This window comes from Arachis duranensis, chromosome 4 (assembly GCF_000817695.3).
Source record: "Arachis duranensis cultivar V14167 chromosome 4, aradu.V14167.gnm2.J7QH, whole genome shotgun sequence".
Classification (NCBI taxonomy): Eukaryota; Viridiplantae; Streptophyta; class Magnoliopsida; order Fabales; family Fabaceae; genus Arachis; species Arachis duranensis.
The window spans coordinates 3820516-3831155 of record NC_029775.3 but is presented as its reverse complement, the minus strand read 5'-3'; positions in this window follow the sequence as shown (position 1 = coordinate 3831155).

Sequence of the window (10640 nt, the reverse complement as noted above, 5' to 3'; positions counted from 1 at the left end):
AAGGGGACGGCGGCTGTCGCTGTCGCCTCGGCAGTTCCCACCGCCGCTGGATCTGTCGCATGCGTCGTCGTCCGAGGAGCCACCGCCGTCCTTGCTCGTCGTCTCCCTTAGAGCCGTCGCCATCGAGGGCTAGCAGAGAGAGAAACGTGAGAGTCAGGGTCACCACCTCGCCGCACAAGAGGCCAATCCTGTCAAACTGTGGTCACAATTTTTCATTGGGTTATCATGGTCTCCCACAAATTAAAAATGTCATACATCATATTTGTGACAAGTGTATGATTAAAAACAAGGTTGTAAGAATCGGACTGGTCAATAGACCGATAAGATTACTATTTAATGGTTTATTGATTTGACCAGAATTCGCCCAAAATTCAATCAGAATTTAACCGAAGCTCGAACGGGGTTCGATTGGAACTCGACCGGAATTCAACCGGAGTTCGATCGAGCCTCGACTGGGGTTTAAATTAACTATTAGATATTTATTTCTTTGGTTCATTAATATTGTTGAGATTAATATATAACAATACAAATAATAAAAAATTTAATTATAAAGTATCAATAGTCCTAATAAAATTGCATAAAATACAGATAATTAAGCATTATATCACTATTGATTTTTTCTACTGTTATTTCATTGACCATAATAATTACATAGAAATTAAATTCAAATTAAATAAAAAAATGCACAACAATAATAAAATTAATAATTTTGTTAAATTTTTTATGAGATAATATTCAATTTGGTCCCTAAATTTACACGCGGGTCTTAATTTAGTCTCTGAGGTTTTAATTGCTTCTATTTAGTCCTCGAAGTTTATAAACGTGCTTCATATTAGTCCCTGAGACCATTTTTAGTATAAAAACGTTAATAGAACGCTATTGTAGACTATCACATGTCACGTTAAAACTTGTAAAATAATGCAGTTTTGGTTTTGGCATTTAAATAGCTTGGCATCGTATTACTTATTTTGCTAGGTAAAATTTTAATAAACACCATTTAGGATGTTATTTTTGGGTTATTTAAGTGCCAAAACCAAAACGACATCATTTTACAAAGTTTAGTGTGGCATCCGGCTGTCACGACAGTGTTCTGTTAACGTTTGTACGTTGAAAATTGTTTCAAGGACTAACATGAGTTATGTTCATAAAATTTGGGGACTAAATAGAGACAATTGAAATTTCAGGGACTAAATTGAGACTCGCGTGTAAGTTCAGGGACCAAATTGAGTATTATCTTATTTTTTATTATTCAATTATGGTAATAAAAACATGGACTTATTTCTAAATGTTAACAACATCAATTCCTACATCATTTATTATCAAAGACTCTAAATAAATTTAAATCTCTTTGAAAATTATAATCATAACACATTAGAAAGAAAAAAAGGAAAAAAAAAAACACACAAACCATCAAAACCACCGCCTAATCTAGAGTTGAGAATATTTTTTCAATGACCGAAAAAGTGAAGATCCTAAAAAGAATTATGCTAAACTAAAATTTTGATTCTAGCATTTGTTAGCGGCACCGCAACTAAAATTTGTGGATGAAAAATACAATAAAAATTTAAATAATAATAAAAATAATATAATAAAATTATAATTTTTTAAAATAATTTCATAATATATAATATTCTTTTATATATTATTAAAATTCATATAAAAAAATCATACATATTAAAAATTTTATTAATTTTTTCCATATTTTTACTTATTAATTCTATATAAAATTTGCCATATATTAGCAATTGTTTTAACCACTTATATATAATTGAATTTTAATTTTGATGTATTCACAATGTAAAGTGCACAGTTGTGTAATCATATTCGTTCTTTTGGATAATCGTTCATGCGGTCAATGTAAAAGATAATTATTTTTACTGATGTGGCGTTATGTAATTAGATGCACGTATAAAACTATTTTACACTAACAGTACATTAAAATTAAATTCTATATGATTTGCTATAAATAAATAAATAAATAAATAATATAAAAAACAAACAAATCACTATTTGTTCAATTTTTATTAAAATTGATAAATATCAATTTAATCTTATCAACTTAAAAAGTTATATGACAAGTTAATAAATATCAATTTAATTTTATCATTATGTATAATTTGTTTTGAACGCATGATTCGTTAATAAGTCAAAAATTACAACTAATATAATTTATTTAATTTTAATCAAATAAAAAATTATAATTTAACTAGTTTAATTATTCAATTCACTACCTTAACAGCTTTGCTAACTTATCAAATTACATGCAGAGACCTCACTCTAATATCTTGTTAATTTTTACTGCAAATTTCTGTAAGCTCTCACTCACCCATGAATGAATTGCGATTAAACCGCACAAGAGGCCAATCCTGTCCAACTGTGGTCACAATTTTCCATTGGGTTATCATGGTCTCCTACAAATTAAAAATGTCATACATCATATTTGTGACAAGTGTATAATTAAAAATAGGATTATGAGAACCGGACCGATTAATAAACTAATAAAGTTACTGGTTTAGTGATTCATTAGTTCGACTGGAGTTCGTCTGGAGTTCGACCAGGATTTAACCGGAGCTCGACCGGAGTTCGATCAGAGTTCGATCAGGACTCGACCGATTTAGTTAAATATTAAATAAAATTATTAAAAAATCTATATATAATTTTGAATATATAAATTCAATAATTTTTAGCTTAATAAAATTTAAAATTTTACAATTTTATATATAAAAATTATCCATAATTTAATATTAAAAGTTCATAAATAACTTTAAACATCAAAGTTTATAACGAAAAAAACCAAAACACACATAATAACAAACACATAATGTTCTACTATCAAAAGAAACATTAACAAATAAGTTTTCAACTAATCAAAGATATCTCATAAAAAATTATAATCATCATTTATTTGTTATTTCTGAAAAAATTATAATTATCATTTATTTGTTATTTCTGATGTATGAAATGATTGATGTTGCAATAAAAGGTAAATTGAATCAAGGCAAGAAATGACTTATGAAAAAAAAAAAAAAACAATGACAAGAAAAAAGAAAATGACACCAAATGAGAGTAATAGATATAGGTCTGTGTTGGAGATGAAAGGGAAATAACGACAGAACTGAAAGGAAATACCACAAACAATGTTATGCATTCATTTTCAATGGCCATAGTCCATATAGAGTTGAGAATATTTTTCAATGATTGAGAAAGTGAAAATCCTAAAAAGGATTTATATATGCTAAACTAAAATTATAATTTTAACATTTGTTAGGCTACTAGAGTTAACGGACAACATAATTAAAATTTGTGGATGAAAAACATAAGAAAAATGAATAAAAATTTAGATATTAGAAATTTTATTAATTTTTTCTCATATTTTTACTTATTAATTTTATGTAAAATTTGTCATACATTAGAAATTGTTTTAACTACTTAAATATAATTGAGTTTAATTTTGATGCATTGATAATGTAAAGTGTTTTATACAATCGTGTAATTACTTCTATTCTTTTGGATGACCATTCATGCGAACAATGTAAAAGATTATTATTTTTATTGATGCAATATTATGTAATTAAATACACATATAAAATTACTCTACTTTAACAGTACATCAAAATTAATTCTATATAATTTGCTAAAAATAAATAAATAATAATATATATAAATAAACAAATCATTACTTGTTCAATTTTTATTAAAATGGATAAATATCAACTTAATCTTATCAACTTAAAAAATTATATAACAAGTTAATAAATATCAATTTAATTTCATTATTATGTATAATTTGTTTTTAACACATAATTCGTTAATAAATCAAAAATTACAACTAAGATAATTTATTTAATTTTGATCAAATAAAAAATTATAATTTAACTAGTTTAATTATCCAATTCACCACCTTAACAGCTTTGCTAACTTATCAAGTTACATGTTGGACAATAATAATTAACCAAGTTAAAACTTCTATAAATCACCACTTGTATCATTTTTAAGTTAATCAAATTATAACATTATTCTTTGACTAAATCTTAACCATACAAGTGGTATATAAGCTATAGTGCTATACCATGCCATAATGCTTTATTTATTTTCTATTTGATAATCATCAAATTATATGAAATTAACCAAGATACTCCTGATGTAAAAAATGGCCCCTTAGCTTGTTCTTTGCTTTACACTTTACCCTCTCTTTTCTTTTATATCATTATTATTTTATTTTATTTATTCTTCTTGTGAATTCAACCAAACCCTGTTCTTATGATATTATCGAGTTTGTTACGCGGCTTTTGCTTGAACTCCCGTGTAGGTCGAAGCTTTTAAGTTCTAACAGAAAATTCATTATAGTGATCGTTGATAATTAAAAAGATGAGATGTAATTAATTCAATTTGAAAACAACATTCTAAAAAAAATATGGCTTCAATCATAGAATGGGTTATTTTTTCACTCATTAGTGATTTAAAATAATTATAAAATATAATATTATATTATTTTAAATAATATGATTTAAACTATAACCATATATCTTTAGCCGTGGATGCCAATAAGTGTAAGTTGGCTACAAATAAAAGATTATAAGATAATATATTTTCGAAAGAGGTTACGTTCCCTTCACAATTATTCTACAAGGTTATACTATGCGATGCCGTCCTCTTCACAATTATTTTAGGAGTAAACTATTAAGGAAAAGTCTAGGGCCAGCAGTTTTATTGAATTTTGGCCAGCATGTAACCAGCAGAAGAAGGTGAGCCATTGGATGAAATCTCATACCAATCTCACACCAACAAATCATCATTGATGGCTAGTTGATGACTAACAATCACAAAAATTGCTGGCCCCCTAACATTGCTCAACTATTAAAATAGAAGAATCTTTAATTAAGGTAGGTTAGTTTCTGGTTAACTCATTAATGTGGTTAATAATAAGTAAGTATGTATTAGGGTTTAAATTTTATTTTGTGACAAATTTTTTCAATAATAAAGTTTTAATCCACGACGATTAATCCTTAATTTATTAAATTTGAAGATACCATAAAAAAAAAAGAAGAAGAATCCTTTAAATTTATTATAAACAAAAGTGTTTTTATAAAAAAAAATTATAAACGATAAATAAATTTTATATTTACAAACTATTTGGACATTTGATCCAAAATGTTGTAAAAATACTTAAATAACTATTTAAAATGCATGTAAGAAAATCAAAAATTGAAATCTAAATTTTATCTCATTTTTAAAAAAATATCTTTTTCCATTTACAAAAGATATTTACTTAACCTAAAATGATAAAATTTTAAAAATAAAAATATCATTTTTTAATTATAATTGTAAATAATTACACTAAAATTTAATTTTAATTTTTTTTAAAATATATATTTAATAGTTGAGTTCTTTTATCATACTTTAAAATATTTTAGAGATATTTTTATTATTAACAAATTTAAAAATACTTTAATAATTGTGATACTTTTTATAATTTATTCTTATTTTAGGGACATAAAAATCTGAAAGAAGTTGGACCTTGGGCCTTGGACCTTGGGCAAATGATAAATGAATGGATTCTAGGAGAGAGAGTACCAATAGCGTCGGTGATAAGACCTTAAATCTCATTATTAACTAACACTTATCACCGACAGCTTGCATAAATTAGAAGGACTATAATAATACTAAGTATGAACACTATGGTCTATGCACATATAGGAACCTCCTCTAATATCTTGTTAATTTTTACTGTAAATTTCTGTATGTTTTGACTCATTCATCAATAAATTGCGATTAATCCGTACAAGAGGCTAATTTTGTCAAACTGTGGTCATAATTTTTTATTGAGTTATTATGGTCTCCACAAATTAAAAATGTCATACATCATATTTGTGACAAGTATATGATTAAAAATAAGGTTGTAAGAATCGGACCGATCAATAAATCAATAAAATTACTGGTTTAATGATTTATTGGTTCGATCGGAATTCGCCTGGAGTTCGATTGAAATTCAACTGAAATTCGACAGGAATTCGATCGAAATTTGACCGGTTTAATTAAATATTAAATAAAATTATTAAAAAATTTATATATAATTTTGAATATATAAATTCAATAACTTCTATCTTAATAAAATTTAAAATTTTATAATTTCATATCATAAATTATCTATAACTTAATATTAGAAGTTTACAAATAATTTTAAATATCAAAATTCATAACAAAAAGTAACTAAAATGTACATAATAACAAATACATAATATTCTATTATTAAAAAAAATATTAATAATCAAATTTTCAACTAATTAAAGATATCTTATCAAAAATCATAATCATCATTTATTTGTTATTTCTGATATACGGAATGATTGATGTTGCAATAAGAGGTAAATTGAATCAAAGGACGAAATGACTTATACAAAGAGAAAAGAAACAATGACAAAGAAAAAGAAAAAGACACCAAATAATGAAATTGAGTAATAGAAACAGGTCTGTGTTGGAGATGAAATGAAAGGGAAATGAAAATACCACAAACAATGTTATGCATTTATTTTCAATGGCCATATATAGTCCATATAGAGTTGAGAATATTTTTTCAATGACTGAGAAAGTGAAGACCCTAAAAAAGATTTATGTTAAACTAAAACTTTGATTCTAATATTTGCTAGGCAACTAGAGTTAACGGACCACGTAACTAAAATTTGTGGATGAAAAACAAAATAAAAAATGAATAAAAATAACATAATAAAATTATAAATTTTAAAATAATAAAAAAATTATAATATTTTGTTATATATTATGAAAATTTATATAAAAAGAATTATATATATTAGAAAATTTATTAATTTTTTCTCATATTTTTACTTATTACTTTTATGTAAAATTTACCAAACATTAGCAATTATTTTAATTATTTATATATAATTGAGTTTAATTTTGATGCATTAACAATGTAAAGCGTTTTACACAATCGTGCAATCACTTTTATTTTTTTGATAACTATTTATGCGATCAATGTAAAAGATAATTATTTTTATTGATGCGGTATTATGTAATTAGATACACATATAAAATTACTTTACATTAACAGTGCATCAAAATTAATTCTATATAATTTGCTAAAAATAAATAAATAATAATATAAATAAACAAATCCCTACTTGTTTAATTTTTATTAAAATTGATAAATATCAATTTAATTTTATTAACTTAAAAAGTTATATCACAATTTAATAAATATCAATTTAATTTCATCATTATGTATAATTTTTTTTAACACATGATTTGTTAATAAGTTAAAGATTACAACTAAGATAATTTATATAATTTTGATCAAATAAAAAATTATAATTTAATTAGTTTATATTCAGTAAATTCACCACCTTAACAGCTTTGCTAAATCAAGTTACATGTTGGACAATAATGATTAACCAAATTAAAACTTCTATAAATCAGCACGTGTATCATCTTTAAGTTAATCAAATTATAACATTATTCTTTGACTAAATCTTAACCATACAAGTGGTATATAAGCTATACCATGCCATAATGCTTTATTTATTTTCTATTTGATAATCATCAAATTATATGAAATTAACAAAGATACTCCTGATGTCAAAAATGGCCTTTTGTTCTTTGCTTTACACTTTACCCTCTCTTTTCTTTTATATTATTATTTTATTTTATTTATTCTTCTTGTGAACTCAACCAAACCAACACACACCAAACTCTGTTCTTATGATATTATCGAGTTTGTTACGCGGCTTTTGCTTAAACTCTTGTGTAGGTTGGACCTTCTAACAAAAAATTCATTATAGTGATCGTTGATAATTAAGGAGTTGAGATGTAATTAATTCAATTTGAAAAGAACATTTAAAAAAAAAATATGGCTTCAATCATAGAATGGGTTATTTTTTCACTAATTAGTGATTTAAAATAATTATAAAATATAATATTGTATTATTTTAAATAATATGATTTAAATTATAACCACATATCCTTAGCAAGTGGATGCCAATAAGTATATTTTGGAAAGAGGTTACGTTTCCTTCACAATTATTCTACAAATGAAAGATGCCAATAAGTTATATATGTTGAAAAATGCAAGGTTATGCTATGCGATGCCGTCCCCTTCACAATTATTTTAGGAGTAATAAACCATTAAAATAGAAGAATCTTTAATTAAGACAGGTTGGTTTGTGGTTAACTCACTAACGTGGTTAAGTAAGTATTGGAATTTAAATTTTGTTTTGTGACAAATTTTTTCAATGAAATTCTAATCCATAACGATTAATTCTTGATTTATCGAATTAGAAGATACTATAAAAAAATCTTTAAATTTATTAATGACAAAAGTTTTTTTATATAAAAAAAATTGTAAACGATAAATAAATTTTATATTTACAAACAATTTGGACATTTGATCCAAAATTTTGTAAAAATATTTAAATAATTATTTAATACATGCAAAAAAAATCTAAATTGAAATCTAAATTTCATCTCATTTTGAAAAAATATCTTTTTTTATTTACAAAAAATATCTACGTAACCTAAAATTATAAAATTTTAAAAATAAAAATATCATTTTTTAATTATATTTGTAAACAATTACACTAAAATTTAATTTTAATTTTTTTAGAATATATATTTAATTTGAGTTGTTTTATCATACTTTAAAATATTTTAGAGATATTTTTATCACTAACAAATTTAAAAATACTTTAATAATTAAGAAGTTCTTTATAGTTTATTCTTTTTTTTTTGTTTGCACCGGGGTATCCATCAAGCTGAAAGCTTAATGATTAACTTTTCGGGGGAGTGGATCTTCTCCCGTGAAAAAAAAATTGGATAGTGTTAATTATGATCTTTTACCTTTTATTGTTTTTTCTCTCATATTTAATTTTGGCCCCACTTATAAAATTAATGGTAAGAGATCACACTGTATTTCTTTAAGTATTGAAAAAATTGGAGAGGATCCATTTCCTTCTTCAGGTACTGTAAAGGTACACAAAGTGAGTGATCTTCTCAAACAGACAAACTCCATTCTTATCTTTCAGTGAATATCAAATCTGAGAGAGATGATTAAAAGACACAAACCTTCATAAAAACCTAAAAATGGTTGGGCCTTGAGTCTTGGGCCTTGGGCAAATGAATGGATTCCAAGAGATAGAGCACCAATAGAGTCGGTGTTAAGACCTTATATCCCATTATTGACTGACACTTTCACCCACAGCTTGCATAAATTGGAAGGACAATAATAATACCAACTATGAACACCATGGCCCATGCATATGTAGAACCTCACTCTAATATCTTGTTAATTTTTATTACAAATTTTTGTATGCTCTAATTCACCTATCAATGAATCGCTATTAAACCGCATAAGAGGCCAATCCTATTAAACTGTGGTCACATTTTTTTATTGAGTTATCATGGTCTTTCACAAATTAAAAATATCATATATCATATTTATGATAAGTATATGATTAAAAATTTATAAAAATCAATTTAAACCAATTAAATAATTAGTGTATTCATTCATTCAAGTAAATATTAGCTTTATATATTATTTTGTGCATATAATAATTTATTTGTCAATAATAAATCTTTAAATAAAGAGTACGTCCGTTATAAATTAGTCTTTAATTTATAAGACCGAAAAATACCGGTAGAGAATAATTAATAATTGAATATACATGAATAATTAAATTGAAGCAACACAAACAAAACCCTATTAATTTATTGTTTCAAGAAGACAAGTCATTGAATGAGGTGCACTCTGGACTCTTGTACACACTACACATACAACTTTTTTTTGTTATTTTTTTTGGATGTGAACTTTTTTTTTTGTCATTGAGAGGTTATAAATATAAGAAAAGAAGCGAGAGTATTCAATTAACCCATTGAGTCAAGCCCAAAAGTAAAATTAGAGGACGGTATGGGCCTGTAGGCCTCCTTGTTTATTTGTTACTATTTGTGTGGATCAAACCATCCTAGTTGAAATAACGGTGTATATGAAGCTTTGCCCAATTATTGTTTACATGTTGTTTGCAAATTATATTCTGTCAGACCATAAAAAAGTGAGTTTATATAAATGCAGAGATTGAGCCTTAGTATGCAATGAGATATCTTTTTTTTTGTGAGTATGTAAAATCTTGATGAATTCTGGATCATTGGAATATCACAATATCTAAAGTTGAAAAATCAGAATAATGCTCATTTGACAAATAAAATATGAACTTTCACAATCCCACATTTCATATATTAGATGTATAGTGTTGTTGATTGTTATCCCACTTTCAATTGTCAGATTAGTATTTTTCAAATACTTAATGATTAATTCCTGCCAAAAAGAAAAAAGACTTGACTGGTTATATGTCTTTGTAGATGAAGCATGCACGTTTATACTAGTAAGTACTAAGAACTATAGTATGACGGTATAAGCTTTAATTGAGTTTTATTTGGTTATTTATTTATTTATATATTTGGCCTGCCAAGAAAATGAGTGTTCGTTATTTTAGGTCATACCAAGCAACTATACACTTTAATTGGCATATTAGTTACATAGATATATATAGGCATCCATGTCTTTCAGCCATCCAACAAGATGCTGAAAAAAATCAACATATTGAGATTTGAGACATAAACGGCACAAGAATTTG